The sequence below is a fragment of the Nothobranchius furzeri genome, chromosome 9, assembly GCF_043380555.1.
Source record: "Nothobranchius furzeri strain GRZ-AD chromosome 9, NfurGRZ-RIMD1, whole genome shotgun sequence".
NCBI classification, from domain to species: Eukaryota; Metazoa; Chordata; class Actinopteri; order Cyprinodontiformes; family Nothobranchiidae; genus Nothobranchius; species Nothobranchius furzeri.
Window position 1 is genome coordinate 58,931,734 of NC_091749.1, and position 16,114 is coordinate 58,947,847.

At 43.5% G+C, this 16,114-nt stretch overlaps 1 protein-coding gene and 1 long non-coding RNA gene across 6 annotated transcripts in view; one reads left to right on the forward strand and one right to left on the reverse strand.

Annotated features, from left to right (window-relative positions):
* Nucleotides 1-16,114, reverse strand: part of zfhx3b (zinc finger homeobox 3b) — a 250,778-nt gene that overhangs the window by 141,229 nt on the left and 93,435 nt on the right. For 2 of the 5 annotated variants that reach the window (XM_070554995.1, XM_070554991.1), the window contains exon 1: nt 10,111-11,683. The exons of 2 other annotated variants lie outside the window; for them this stretch is intronic. The gene's annotated coding sequence lies outside the window, so the exon portion shown is untranslated. Of the gene's footprint in view, nt 1-650; nt 4,535-10,110; nt 11,684-16,114 lie in introns of those variants that run through there. One more of the 5 variants, XM_070554994.1, reaches the window with a different exon arrangement.
* LOC107381360 (uncharacterized) lies at nt 8,579-14,972 on the forward strand. The gene is made up of 2 exons (XR_001572458.3): nt 8,579-9,918; nt 14,003-14,972. It is a non-coding gene; the product is annotated as an uncharacterized lncRNA (long non-coding RNA).

Below are 16,114 nucleotides of genomic sequence, written 5' to 3' on the forward strand. Positions count from 1 at the left end.
AGCGAGGACTCATTTCTTGTTTCTAGAGGTGTTGTGAAACACTGCAGCCAGGCTTCCTGTTGAAGGCCGATTTGTCATGTGAAAGTAGATTTTCCTCTGACCACACAGCTCAACCAGACAGCAGCGCAGGTGTACGATCTGCTGTGGTGTCATATGGAACACAACAGGATAAAAAAATACATAAAAGATGGTGAGGAATTTTAAAAAGATGAATGTAAACAATCATGAGAGGGTTGGTTTGCAGAGTGAGACTTATTCTAAGAGATCGTGCAACCTTCTTTCCTTTAAACCGCCCTGAAGATCCATCGTTTGTCCTGCTGTTGTTTTTATAACGGCGATTCATGAGAAAATAAAAGGAAGGAAGTGATGAGACGTGTGCCTGGCTACCTCCTCTCTTTTACTCTCCTTCCTCCAAACCCATGCTCTCTCCAGCGTAAACAAAGACCGTGTCATCCACACTCGCCCTGCTCCTGGTACTGCTCAGAGTGAGAGAGTTCAGAGCTCCTGCACCACACAAGGGCTACTTCCTGTGCTAATCCTCAGCTCTGCTCTGCGTTTCTGAGCTCTGCTTCGATGGCACAGGAAAACCACAGAACCAAAAGCCTGCTGCCGACCACAGCGCTAAAGCTGAACACTAGGTTCTCACCTACCCTGTGGCCTGTTGTTCCCCATCAGGGCATGATCCGACACGAGGAAACACCTGGCTGTAACAAAAAGCCGGCTGTAAGAAGAGGAGCCTCTTTTGGTCTGATCCTCCTACTGATCTTTTTTTTCCAGAGTTTCAGGGACAACTAGATGTAAAAAAAAAAGATCCAAAATAACACGAGCAAGGATATGTTTTCATCTAATTTCTTAGATTAGGGGGGGCTGAAATGCATCTTGTCCAAGGATTTGTCCTTTTGCACATGAAGAGGAGACAAACTGTTGTAACAGTCGGTATCCGCTTCAGGCCAAGCTCTTACCTCCAGTTGACTTCCTTTATGTGGTCAGGGTGTGTTTTGTGTTGTTTTACTACATCACACCAAACGCATCACACACGTTGTGTTACCACCCCGGTAAGGCTAAACTGCCAAATGTTCAGCTCTGCTGCAAAAAGGACATCTTAAACTGCATGGGCTGCATGGTGGTGCAGTGGTTAGCACTGTTGCCTCGCAGCACGAAGGTTGCAGGTTCGAAACTCGGCTGCGGCCTTTCTGCGTGGAGTTGCGTGTTCTCCCCATGCATGCGTGGGTTTCCTCCGGGTACTCCGGTGTCCCCCACAGATCACAACATGCCCTATAGGTTATACATTGTAAGTCGCTTTGGATAAAAGCGTCTGCCAAATAAACAAACAAACGTAAACGGGACAATCGCAGATGCACGGCTGATGGTGAGGTGAACGCTTTAAAACAGGGCCGTGATAATAAACGTGCTCAACGCTTTCTCTGGCTCGTATCTGCGTCCACTTGCAGCAGAACAACTAATAGCTGCATAAAGCTGCCCGGGGACCCAATCTCCATTCATTAAACAGTAGGGAAAATGAACGCCATGGTGACCAGACGAGGCAGATGACGTCACAAAGCCGAGGTCACCAGTCTGTTACGGCCGTCTAGCCCCTGCGTCGGCCCCGTGGGACCTCCCCCCACCCCCTCTAGCCCTGTGGTCAAAAGTGGGATGCTAAATATTAGAATGAAAAGAAGTCAGAGGGATGAGTGTTTAAACACTTTACTGTGGAAAAAGCGTTCAGCTGCAGAGCTGACAAGAAACTAAAGGGAGAAGTTGAAGAAATAACTGTACAAACGTATTTATGGTGTAAAAATTTAGTTTTATTCATTGTATTAGTGTGTGAATGGTGGAGGGAAGAAGAGTCTCCTCCTCAGGCTACACACACACACACACACACACACATCTCCAGTTTTTTGCATTGATGTGTGGGGAGCCAGCTCCCCAATCAATTTATTATGAGGCACTGAAGTCCTCATGTTTGCTCATTTAACACGAGGAAAATGAGAAACAACATTTGTTCTCTGCACAGTGAGACCCTGAGTAAAAAAATAAAATCAAAACACGCGTGTTTCAGTGTAGGGAGGAACCCCAAAGAGGACGAGGGGGAGGCAAAGGCACACGAGGCGGAGAAACCCTACAGAATAATATAAAGGTGTAATAATGTGGCTTTGAGGAAATATCGCTTTAATTGCAGTCTGGTGTAACATTTAATGTGGCCTGCATGACACCTGGCAAAAAAGAAGGGTTTACACACAGGACGGTGCGAATTACAATGCAGCCAATGAGAAATCTTTCATAAATCCACCAGCTAGCTCGGTGCAGGAGCTAGATGCTTATTTGACGAGATGGGATGGGATGGCGACAGACGCGCGTGCAGTATATCTTCTTTTTAATTACAACGTCTGCAGAGGTGGAACTCCGCTATAAACAATCATCTGTGCAATCAAATCCAGTCGCGCCAACGTTGTGCATTAAAACCATACCTTTTCAAAATGGGAAATGATCAGGAAGAGCATTTTGTCAGATCGGCCCTTGTGACTGGTGGAAAATATCTAAAACGACGTTGAGCTGAGCAGCTCGGGAGATAGGGCGCCCACGTGTGCAGGCTATCATTCATTTTCAGCTATAAACAGCAGGTCCTCCTCCTCCGATTTTATAATGCCGTTCAGGGTGGAGTTGGTCTGGCATTCACTGAGCCAGACACACATCGCTGAATATTAAGAGAAAAGCAGTAAAAAAAATAAATATTTAAAAAGCTGCATGTCACCATTCTGCTGCAGATAAAGCTCTGGAGTTTCACCACTTTCATAGATCATAAAAAATATAAAATATGTGCGTTTCCAAAGAGTTAGCTACTCTCTGCCATTTTAACACAGCAGGTGCTAACAGAACCTTCGCATCATCTTCCATAATCCTGCCTAATTATGTGTATTCTGTGAGTGTGTGTCGGCTCCTGCGAGTAAAATTAACAAACACTCCTCAGAAGAGCGTGCACTCTTCTGCAGATGAGAAAAGATCCTGTATGCTAGCTTAGTCTCTCAAAGACTAACCGTGCATGAGTGAGGAAAATGTTAGAAAAAGAGGAGTGTGCTGCATAGGAAGACACGCTGCACACAGAAAACAAATAAAGAAAAGCAGAAAATAAAGCAGGAGAAGCTGAAAGAGAGCTCACGTCAGAAGACTACGGAGGCTACATCACTTAGAGGCCATTTTATTGCTTTGCTGTGGTCAAGTGAGGTGCACCGAGCTCAGTTCCTCCACAACAATGGCAAAGAGGGCCGCAGAGACAAAAGGAGACCATCTTTGCCTCTTAACCCCTTCACTACGAGCAGATCAGTCGCCTAGGACACTGGGCAAACAGAGCCGGGCCGCCTGAGGGGAAGCTAAACTTACTGTAAATACCTGCTTTATGACAACAGCCATTATACATGCATGATTAATTATTTACACGGTAAAAACAATAAGCCCGGTCTAACCCTAGCGTGATCTATGAGCAGGCAGATGGGCTCCGATTTATTTCCGACCTGCAGGAAAAAGTCGGGATCTAAACCTCAGCCCTGCCTTACACTGAAAACACACACATGGCAGCCTTCTCTCTTCCCATCTCTTCCCCTCCATTTCTTCTTCTCTCCTCTCGACCGGGAATACGGACAGTCTACTGCACATTTGCAAGTGAATTACTCTTTTTTTTTATTTCTGTGTGTATAAAAACTGAGAAGAGGAGAGGGAGAGGGTGCTCCTGCCATTGCTATTTTCTTTTCTTCCCTCTGTAGTCCTGAGGAGGATAAACTGTGAGGTACACAGAGAGGAAGTGCCACAGACCTGCTGGGGTCCAGCACATCCCAGCAGTGCATTCCTGCAGCCCCCCGACCATCAGACACACACATATAGACAGCGACAGACTGAACCCGTGGCATGCAGGCATGGCTGCTGTTTGTCAAAGTCACACGAGGAAGTGGACACAGATAAAAGTGAGCATTAGAATGAAAAAAACGAGCTTCAGTCACTATTTTATGAAAGGGAAAATCACGTGAGTGAGAGAACGCACACTGGATCTGCATGTCGTAAGAAACTTCAACTCGTGAAGCAAAACAAAGTGCCAAACACACTCTGTTTATCTGTATTTATATCTGAATGCTAAACATTCTCAGAGTGAGGCGGCGGGTGATTAATACAGAGTAAGAAAAGTGTTTTAATGTACTGTTTTACACACACACACACACACACACACACACACACGTAACTTATTCAAAAATGTTGAAATGCTCTGAAAAATCACCTGACCACGTTGTCACATGACACCTACTAAACCAAATTATGTTTCTTCAGAATTCCTAATTTTAATCAATTATCAAATTATTTTAGAAAAACTGTTTGCATCTAAACTCTGACTGTAATTGGCTGAGTGGTGTTTTATTTTTAAATTAAAAACAGGAAATGACATTTCTAAAACAGGTGATGAGGAATCAGAATGGTGCAGCTGAGGCGCTGTCAATATGTTAAAGCTGTCACTCTCTGACCCCCCCCCCCCCTCCCCCCAAACACCCATGCGCGGACTCACACACACTTACATTTTGACAACACAATGGAGATTTCACAGACACAGATAAACAATGCGAGGGCAGTTATCACTCGGCGGAGCACAGTAACATAGAGGAAGAGGAAGACCACGACAAAGAAATAGGCGAGGACAAAAAAGATGGCGTGTGTGTCGTCAGAGTCACAGGCCAGAGGGGCCCGAGTATTGTTTAGCGGCTCAGCGTAGGGAGAAAAAGGCGACCCAGGCCGCCTCTTTCTAAGCGTCCTCCATGTTTTATGCATTCTGTCCTTTGTGATGATAAGCGCCAGCGCGGAGGGTGGAATGTTGGCCTCCAGGGTCCAGAAGAAGGGTGGGCTTATGAGGAGCAGCGGGGGGAGCAGGGGTGCAGCTCGGTTTCATTTCGCAGCCCTTGGAGTGCTCACTGTCATCCCTGCATCACTCGTGTGTAAGCATGCAGAGCCCTCACACACACGAAAACACAGTAGTTCTCCCATTCTGGAACACGAGAGCTAGCTGCTGCTTTAGATAGAGTACAGTCAGCACCCTCCTCCAACAGAAAACACACACACACACACACACTTCTACAGCACTGGCAGGCCTGGACTGCCGTGCATCACTCTAGCTCCCCAGAAACACAACAGATTTAATCACTGTTGCAGCATCTTACAAAAAGCTTTGTTTGCTACCAAAATGATGCATTCAATTATTTTCAGATACACTCAAAGATTCCACTCAAGGACACACACGCGCGGTGAACCACGCCTCCACGGACTCATTGTTAGAAATAAAATCATTTGTAGAAATGTGCTTCAAACATTACGTAAGGTCATTTCTACGTCAGCTCTGCAACAAGCACAACTGTGGGTGAGGAAAAAAAAAAACAGAAATTATTTTTCTCTGTTTTTATTTAACAGTTATATTTGCTCGAAATAAAATAAAAATCTAAACTGCAACATAACAAGATCTTAATGCTGCACATTCAGAGGAAATTAGAATTTTAGAACGCCTGAATACCCACGAATCTCAATGCTGCTGCTGCTGCACACACACACACACACACACACACACACACACACACACACACACACACACACACACACACACACACACACACACACACACACACTCACACACACACACACACACACACACACTCACACACACACACACACTCACACACAGAGACACGTGCAGTGACACATGCACATCTTCTCAGTCATAAATCTTGTCTACCGTAATGATTTAACCAAGATTGTTAACACGATAACATGTTGTGAGAGAGAAAACCACAAACAACCCCGCCAACTTCACTACAAAACGATAAAAGGATGAGAGAGGAGGACGAAAAATTAAATAAAGCAAACTCGAAATGCACGGAGGGGAATTGTAGAGCAAATGAAACACTTTCCGAGGATAAGAAAAGGGTCACTTCGGACTACTGGGATTACAGATCAGGTTTAAAATTCATTCATCCTTTAAGCATGCCTGCACACACACACACACACACACACACACACACACACACCTGATCATTACATATCTCCCTCTCCCTGCCCACTTTCTGACTCCCTGGTGTTGAGCCAGGACCGCCCCTCACCACCACCATCTCCAGCCTGTGATTCCATGACACGTCAACTGGACTCGGCTGCAGCATGACTGGAAGAATCGGCCTCGGAGCGTCTTATTGAAAAGCATACATCAGAGGAAAAGTCATCATCTGTGTCTGTCAGCTGCACTCATCCCAACATCCATACAGCTAATGGCGGAGACAGACGCCTGATATTGCTTTTGGATTTCAGAGAAGACGCATCCACACAAAGGCAGACCCATTAATATAGCTCGCAGTGTTTCAGACGCTGCACTGCAGAAATGAAATGCGCCGAAACGAGTGGAAATAAATAAAACAGCAAGACACCGAAGTCATAAATATACACATTTGTACAAATTACTGTAACTATTTGGTTTGTGGGAGCATGATCGTGTTGGTTTTGGTTTCTTCTTCTACTACATGCACGGTTTTAGCCAAGTGTTCACCCAAAGAGGGGTCCCTCCGACCGAGAGGCATGGCAGCGAGTTCCCCCCACCGTGCCAGTGCCCGAGCTCGGAGGGGTGGGAGTCAAGGAGGAAAACGTGCAAAGATGCAGAGAATGAAGTGGAAAGAATGAGATGCACGGCGAGAGGAGAAGAAGGGGTTATGACAGCCAGAGGCGCTGTCTCCCTGTTCTCCGTTACCCCCCACCCCCCCACTCCATCCAAAGCATAAAACAAGCCAATCTGTGATGACTGCAACCGCCTTCATCTAGTTTACCCGACTGGACGCGCTGATCCCACTCATACAGTCAAACGGCAGCTGAATTTCATGAATATACCTGTCATCAAATCTTATTATAGACCAACCGGCGAACAGCCTCCTGTTCTGTTGCTGTGCAGAATCGATGGCTGCTGCATAAACTGCAGTCACATAAACAACAGTTTTTCAGCTTTTTTTGCTATGAACAAAAATAATCGTGCAACAGATTTTTCACCAAGTGAGCAACACTAAAGCTGCAGAAAAAGCTTTTTGGGGGGATTAAAACTAAAAATGTTTTTCCAAATTTCACACAAACCTAAAACCAGAAATATTAGTGTGTTTAAAAAAGATAAAAATGAAAACAAATAATTCTATTTTCCTCCAAAGTTTATGTGGAATGAGGATATTTAAATGTAAATATAAATATAAAATATGTAAATCAAGATGTACATTTGTAAAAGCAGGTCTGTTTACTTATTTATTTTTTGACTTGGGTAGATATTTAGACTTCCTGTGATTTTGTTTTCAGGTTGCAGTGAAAATGAGTCAGAGATGAGCTTTAAAAACTAAAGCTAGGACCACTAAACACCTGCCTACTCCTTGCTTTAAGCAATACGCAGAAATAAAGTCACATAGCTCGTTTTTCCTGGAGCTGTTATAATTAAACATAAATATGACAATGAGGCAAGACAGGAAAAGCAGACATGGTGAGGTGACAGTAAACATTTCTGCTGTCATTGCTTTGTAACAGAGGAGGTAGAGAGGGAGGAGGAGGAGGAGGAGGAGGAGGAGGAGGAGGAGGAGGAGTGTTACTGTCAGATAGTGGAGGGAGGAAGATGTGTGTGTGTGTGTGTGTGTGTGTGTGTGTGTGTGTGTGTGTGTGTGTGTGTGTGTGTGTGTGTGTGTGTGTGTGTGTTTGGCCTTCCTGTCCAAAAGGACACCTGGAAGTTTCTAAAGAGAATCTGAACAAACCAAAATTACTGATGCAGTAAACAAACTTGATGGGATGCCAAAATAAATAAATAAAAACCAAGTAAAACATATGAGGAATAATAATTTTTTGAGAAAAATTCAGTAAAAAAAATACTAGTTTCTGCTTTTTTTTAATCCCAGTCCCACTGTTTTATCTCTCCGGTATGAAAAGTAGGGATGTGTTTACCTGACCTCTTCCTTTTACGGCCCATGGCCATCTGACCTCTCTGCCACCCCCACCCGCCTCCATCCCCCATCCTCCCCCCCTGTTAGATGAGTCTCAACTCTAATGTTTAATTTCATCAAAGCTGCTGTTTTCGTTTTCTCTCATCTTTAAATAAAGCCAATGTCCTAATCCTGCAGATGCTGACATCCGTAAATCGTGTGTGTGTGTGTGTGTATGTGTGTGTGTGTGTGTGTGTGTGTGTGTGTGTGTGTGTGTGTGTGTGTGTGTGTGTGTGTGTGTGTGTGTGTGTGTGTGTGTGTGTGTCCACAGAACAGAAAAATCATACCAACAACCATCAGCCCCCTTCTTTTCTTCCCTTTCTCTCCCCCACCAGACTCTCTCTCCCCCATTATCCCTCGGCTGTTTGTGAGGGGGTTTCCTCTCTCTCTTTTTTATCTCTGCACTCACTCCATGACCCCTGTTCCCCTCTGGTTCTCGCTGTCTGACCTACCCCCCTCCACACACCGACACACACACACACACCCTCCTCCTCTGCTTTCCCTCTAACGCTACACATATTCTATCATTGCCTCAGCTCGCTCCCAAAACCTTTTTTCCTCTCCTTTCTCGTATATTCACGTTTTTTTATTATATTATTTAAAGGCGTTTATCCGAAAATTCACTTTGTATCACAATTTTGCCTTTTTTTGTTATTTATTCTCACTTAAACCCTATAATATAGTTTATAACCCTATATTCGTCTCTGGTCAGATGAATCCAGCTGTAACACGATCAAATCCAGCTGGTAATCTAACAATAAACAGTTAAGAAATGTCGTTTTGGTTAGGTGTTAATTACTATATTAAAATTAGCTCCAGGTTGATATTTTTGATCAATTCTGGCCTTTTTCCTTCATCCAAATGTGAGCAACAACTAGGAAAGAGAACACAGACGAAGATCTACTTTGGATCCAAGTTTCCGGCCGAAACTTCGCAATAATCGTTAAATGTTAGGTTGTATTCCCGGTCAAAGACTCTCTGGGAAAAGGAAAGAGGATACGATGCAGTCTTGGAAGTGGGACTCTGTGGTTGGAGGCAGCAGAGCCACCCTGTGAGTCCTCCTCAGACCACATGGCTGATGCGCGTAACGCAGCTCACGCGCTCAGGTTGTCGGTGTGCAGAGTTCGGCTGATCCGCTCCTGTCAGGAACGAGACCCGGGGCTCCGATTTTCCTCCACACCACATTCACATCACACACACACGTGCACGACAAGAAGCCCCTCGTGCACGCTCTCACACACTCCCACACTTGCCTATCGATTTGCATGTGACTTCATCAGTGAAAGAGCGAGAACCGAGTTCCAAAAACAAGAGTGAAAAGAGGCAAACGGGTATGAAAAATCAAAAAGAAAAGATGGACAAACAAAGTGGGGGTAAAGAGTAGCAGAAGGAACGGAGGCAGGGCGGAGGGATCGCACATTTCACACACAGAGAGAGACGATCGGAGAACAAAACTGCCCCCATCCAGAAGAGGATTTTTGGTTTTTATTACCGTGGTTAACACACGGCGGTGACGAAGCCCCTTTTTGGATGTGGCGAGTGTCAAATCTGTGAAAAAAGCCCAAAAAACCAGAAAGCGAGAGGCGCTCCCCTCGCCTCCCCGGACTCTCACGGACCTACAGGCTGGACTTGGAGCACCCTTTCCGGGCTGCGCTCATGTGGAGCCGCCGCTGCTCTCCGTCCGCTCACCGCAGCGTTTCCTCCCAACATTTGTGCCTAAAAACACGTTTCTCAACAACCACAGCCCCGGTCACAGATCCCCCCCCGGTCCCACCGAAAAGCACATATCTGTCTGAAAACCGTGCTGCTGCTTTTTTTCCTCCAACGATCAGCACGCTCGGAGTGGATCGCCTGTCTCTGTTTCTTATCTGTGAGGACGAGAGGACGGACGCTCGTGTAAACACAGGTAACGATACAAAAAAAAGGGATAAAAACAGAAAAACTATCTTGCATGAAATGAACTTGTGGTGTCGAGGCAGCAGCTCGCATCGGGGGAGCAGCTCCGCTCCGCGTAATCCGCGGACGGACAGATTCAGAGAAAGAGCAGGATCGGTGCAAACAAGAGAGGAAAAGAGATAAACGCAAAGTTCAAACTTACTATTTCTCGCTGCCGCTTTGTGATCCTCGCTTTTTAATCCAGTATCGAGACGATTTAGCTAAAGATCCCATCAAGGCAGTCTCCTTTTGGTCAGTTTGCGTTTAGGGTGGCAAAAGAAAGATCATTGTTGTTGCGGAGCGTAAAAAACCCGAAGTAGGTAGGCTACTATTAGTTGTTAAAGGCAATATAAAAATAATTTGGATGCAAAGCAGGCGATGAGTCTTGTGTTAGAGGGAGCGAGGAAGAGGTGAAAGTGAGATCTGATGATTGAAAAGAAAAAACTCTTTGGATCTTTATTCCTGCTAATTAGTTTCCTGCAAAAAATGGCTGTGATTAATTCAGTGCGCATGTGCTTCATTACACAGGCACGAAGGGAAGGGCTAATTAGCCGCCTTCTGGATCAATAAGATTCAGCAAAGGAGAGCTCGGGAGAGAGAGGGAGGGAGGGAGGAAGAGGGAGGGAGGGAGGAAGAGGGATGGATGGATAGATACAAGTAGAAAAAAGAGGAAAGTAGTGATCAGGAATTGAAAATATGGAATTACGAACAGCGGAAAGTAAGAGTTTGATTAGACGGAAGACAGTGAAAGTTAACGCTGGAGCAGCCGCAGCGCGCTGCAGGCGCAGCTTTTTCCGCAGCTCTTTTTTTTATTTAAAAAGCGCTTTTTTGTTTTTCTTTTATTTTCTACATTAAATTATATACATGCATACTAAAGCGCGCGCGCCATTACGCTTTATTCTATTCCTTTTATCTTAAAAAATAAAAACACTTTCTAGCACATTTTGTCCAAGGCTGACTTTAGAAAATGCACCTTTTAACAACTTTTCCCACAAATCTCTGAACCAGCTTCGGAGGCTGGAAGAGCATCACTGAGATATGTGATCTAATAAACAAAAACAGCAAATGTGTCCTGAAAATCCAAACACGGTTAATAAAGCCGTTCAGCACGTAGACGCGGACAGTAAACCATCGCGATTATGCTCGCTGTTGTAATCTGCAAAAACCGGAGATTATCCTAACTGCAGAGGCACCTGCATATTATCACAGCTAAGTGTGTGTTTGCACCGGTAAATATATATTTTAGGCATTAAGTGGAACACCGCATGCTCGGAGACGACACCAAAATAAAAATCTGAACTTTAACACTTCGACGAACTTCATAATTCAACATGTTTGATGCATTTAGGAAAAGATAATCTGGATTATTCCATGGTCAGGCGGCGTGAACTGTAATTCTAATGATATGATTTATGTTTTATAAACAGAAAATGTTTTTAGTTCGTCTCTCTCTCTCTCACACACACACACACACACACACAGCACACACACACACATCTGGATTTATTCACTCTGGTTAAAATAGTCAAATGACGTGATTTTAAGCTTTATAAAATAAAATTATGAAGGGAAATGAGGAAGCTGACGCGTGTTTTAGTTTCCTTCAGCTCTGATGCATTTATTGATGCAACATTTTTAAAAGTAGTAGTTTCACACACGTGTGAAGGAATGTGCTAAGATTAAGAACGTTTTTATTTAAAATTTATTTTAAATAATAATAGAAGAAGGCTGTAGTTCAGATGAATCAAATCTGATTATTTTTAGAAACGCAGCTGATGTTTCACCGCAATCTGCGACTGGATTATTATTTTATTTTCCAGTTTTATCAAATGTGTACTTTTAGAAAACATTAAGTTTTATAAACAAATAAAATCCACAACTGAGGGATGACGAGCATGCATCGTGACGTTTGATATAAAAAGTTGTTGGAACGTGTCATATTATATTATTGCTACCGTTATGAATAACAATGTGTCGCTAAAAATCGCGACACAGTCCCAGAATGGCGCGTGTTTGGTAGATTATGGATCTATTGATCAGCTGATTTCTAGAAAATGTGAACACAGATTCATGGACGTTTTCTGTTTATTTATTCTAATAATTTGTCTCCTAAAATCCCAGTCCCCTCTCTGTGACGCCTCTTCTGAATGCAAAAACAAAATTACTGCAAAAACCAACATTAGAGCCTCTCGGTGCTCCTTGTTCACCCAATCGTCCTGTTGATGCTCAGAAGGGACGGACTCAGTGAGCACACCTTCTGTGCAAACAGCTCCATGTAGAGTCCTGCAGCAGCAGCAGAGGCTTCCTCTGATCGCGTCAGGCTGATTGAATTGAAACAGCGCGGGTTTGGTGTCGTCTGCGTCACCGTGCCGAATTCCGACGCAGACATTCAGAGATGAAGAACGGAGCCGAACCTCCAGAGCTGATCATCCCACCGAACCTACACACAATCATTTATTCACTAGAAATCCGCTGGTGTGTGTGTGTGTGTGTGTGTGTGTGTGTGTGTGTGTGTGTGTGTGTGTGTGTGTGTGTGTGTGTGTGTGTGTGTGTGTGTGTGTGTGTGTGTGTGTGTGTGTGTGTGTGTGTGTTATTATTATTGTAAGATAGCTTGGAAGACCTGGCTGATGTTGCGGTGGAGAGGACGGCTGATGAAATAAATAGACCATATTTTATGTTCTCCGAGGGCCTTTGACTTAAAGGTTAGAGAGGTTATTGAGCCCCCGAGGAGACGCGGCGCGTCTACAGATCCAATAGCACATATTCCTTTGAAGAGCCTCTGAGAATCAAACTTCTTACACTGTAGCCTATATGAACCCGGCTCCTCCGCTCCTCCATCCCTCCTCTCCTTCACTGTCCTCTCCCTCTCCCTGCTGGTAAACTATATGGTGAACCAGGAACGCAGCGGCTCCTCGGCAGCGACAGACACTGACAGCATGGTTTTAAGTAACGCACCACCTTGCTTTACCCCCCCCCCCCCCAACACCCCTTTCAGTAAAATAAAACAAAATAAATTAATAAATGAATCCACCTGCTCACAGTCTCTCCTTCTCTTTCCTCCTCAGTCTGCGAGACAGACAGACTGCAGGAATCTCGAGGATTTGCGACGTGCCTGCTCTCTCGGGAAAGGAGAGATTGTAAAAATGAATAGGTTGAAAATAGCGTGCCAGAGGAGTTTAAAAGGGGGGCTGCGAGATAATAAAAGAGTCCGGGTGTAATTTGAGGCTTGCATGGAAAGGCAGCTTTCAGCCAGCCGGTCGCCCCGCAGAAACCAGCAACAATGCAAACTTCAGTTTACAAATTAATGCAAAGGCTCTGATTGACACTGCTCCATCAGCGGTCACAGTGAGCATCTAGTGGAGGCTAAATCAAAGGAGGACCTGCCAGACGGAGGCCTTGATGCTTTTAGGGCCTCTGCACCAGTGGAAAAAAAGGGGGTGGGTCACAGGGTCTGGGGCTTTTGTGTTCCCATGCATTCATTCGCGCCTCTCAGTGGGGAGGATAACTGTCCACGTGCCAGCCTCAATAGGCACACATCGATGAGTGGCATTGCAAATTCAACACAACCTGTTGGCTATGACAGCTCGGAGGTGACAAAGGAAGTGGAGAAAAAGGAAGGAAAGGAAGACGGGGTGCACCCTGGATGTGCATGAGGGCGCACGCGGCAGTAGTCATCATCACCAGCAGAAACAAAACAAGGCATAATGGTTATATGAATCTTTTCAAAGTAAATGACAAGTTATCCTCTGTGATCCACCAGTATGCGCAGAAAGTGCGCAAAGGTAAAATAAGAGGAAATGCGCAAAGGGGTGATTAAAAATAAAAAAGAGCAGCTGTGCAGAAAAGTCACAACACTAACATCTTATTTCACTTTAATAATTAGGACGCAAGATAAAAAATTTAATTTAATAACATTTATAATAAATGATTTATTAAAAATATGTCCAAGTCCGAGCTCGTTTTGATCCATTGTGTGTGTGTGTGTGTGTGTGTGTGTGTGTGTGTGTGTGTGTGTGTGTGTGTGTGTGTGTGTGTGTGTGTTCATCCCACACCAGGAGTCGGGTGTCCGGCTCTGCCTGTGTCTAGGGTGGATAGGGCAGCACAGCCAGGTGCAATGGGAGCGCCCTCTTATGTTCAGCCTGACCGCCGGGATCAAGCTGCGCACCAAGCGCCTGCGGATGCGCCGCTCTCCTCTTCCTCTCCAGATCAGACTTTCAAAAAAATATCGAAATCAAGTCAGGAGTGGGCAGTTTTATACGCTAGAAATTTAATCACGTGTCTAAACGTTTAAATGTTTTAATTCAAATCCTCTCAACTTTTAAAAATGACAGAAAAAGACGTTTGATGTGAGGAAAAGCAAACGTGCGTCACAGATCAGACTTGAACTTGACATTATATAGCAGGACGTTCTGCATACATGTTGCATAAATTATAAGAATATTATCTTGATATTTTCTATTAAAAATTTAAAAAACATGTTTTAATGCTTTTTGTGTCTACATAATAAAAAATGTCTTATTTTAAATATTTTACTTCACCCTTTTTTCCCTTAACCCTTTCTCCAAAATATTCCAGTCCTCTGTGTTTTTTCATCTTTTTTAAGTCCTCGTGTCACGTTCGCTTCACGGAAAATGTTTTTGAATGAAAATGTATCTCAATGTAGTAAATATTTAGTTTGCCCAAATGCAGAGCAGGGAATTTCCGTTATTTTTGCAGCATCTTTGTCATATTTTTGCAGGATTCGACCACATGTTACATCATTCTGCAGGATTTTTCTGTTACAAATTCAGAGCATCCTTACTGTAAAACCCACTCTCACTGTTTTCCAACTCGTGTCTTTTCTGTTTTTTATGCTGAATATTTTTGTCTACGTTTGAAGATGAAAACCCCCTTTTGTCTGTAAGAAATCTTATTATTTTTGCAGTGAAATGCGTTTTATTTGTCTGGATTTTATGATTTACATTTATTTGAACACGTTGTACAAAAATATTCGTTTATTTATCTAAATAAAGATGCACCACCTCATTGTTTGTTTCTCGTCTTTTCCTGATCTTAATATTTGTTACAAAATTGTAATTCATTTCAAATTCAAAAATACTTTATGAATCCCAGAGGGAAATTAGAGTTTCAGAACACACAATTCTGAGATCAGACATACACAGTATACATAGACACATGACAAGAACTGGTGACTGTGGTCATTCGCAACCCGAGTCGCGCTACCGTAATAGATCCAGAGGGTTTATAGGATAGAGTCAGGGGGAGGGAAAAAAGGCACTTCAGAGTTACTTTCAACAGAGATGGTAGCTTTGCTATGCAAAAAAACGTATCTGACACCTTATTTTGGAATGAAACTTTAGTTTTAGATAATAAAGAACGAAAAAAACGCGCAGCACCTAGCTTTTATCGCGTGACGTTTGGATTTTGGCGTTTTGGAGAAGGAGCGGCTGTCTGGTCAGTCTGCCTCATTTCCATGAGAAACAAGAAGACACGTCACTTCCTCTCTCCTCCATTCACCCGACCTGCCACGTCTACCTTATTAATGAACCTATGCATTATTCAAAAACAGTTTTTACATCTAAGATTTTAGGTAAAGAAGAAGAGTTGCGTAACGTTCTAATTATTACCATTAATATCCGGAAAATGTGCCGAAGATGCCCGATGTTTGAATGAGGCAGTTTTATTTTTGACCACAACGAATTATTTGAATCAGAAATCAGAAAGAGAGAGAGAGATAGATAGATAGATAGATAGATAGATAGATAGAGAGAGAGAGAGAGAGAGAGAGAAGGCAGTGCCTCCATCTCAGTTCTCCTATACATGTGTGCGCGCGCGTGTGCAAAAAATGAATGTAATGTGAGATATGTAAGACAGTCACATCATTTCCATTTATTATAATAAAAATATACTTTTTACGTTATTATTATTATTATTATTATTATTATTATTATTTTGTGCCTATGAGTGCAGATGATCAGAACTGTCTCATCACGTCATCAGGTTCAAATCAGAACATTTTGGTAAAAAATAAAATAAAATTAAAACTTTTGATCTATGTTTTCAATTAATAATGAACATTTTATTTAACTGGTAATAAAAACATTTGTTTGATTATGAATTTCTTTGTCAGCTCGCCTGCTGCTAACTGGTCAGATCTCGTACCTTGC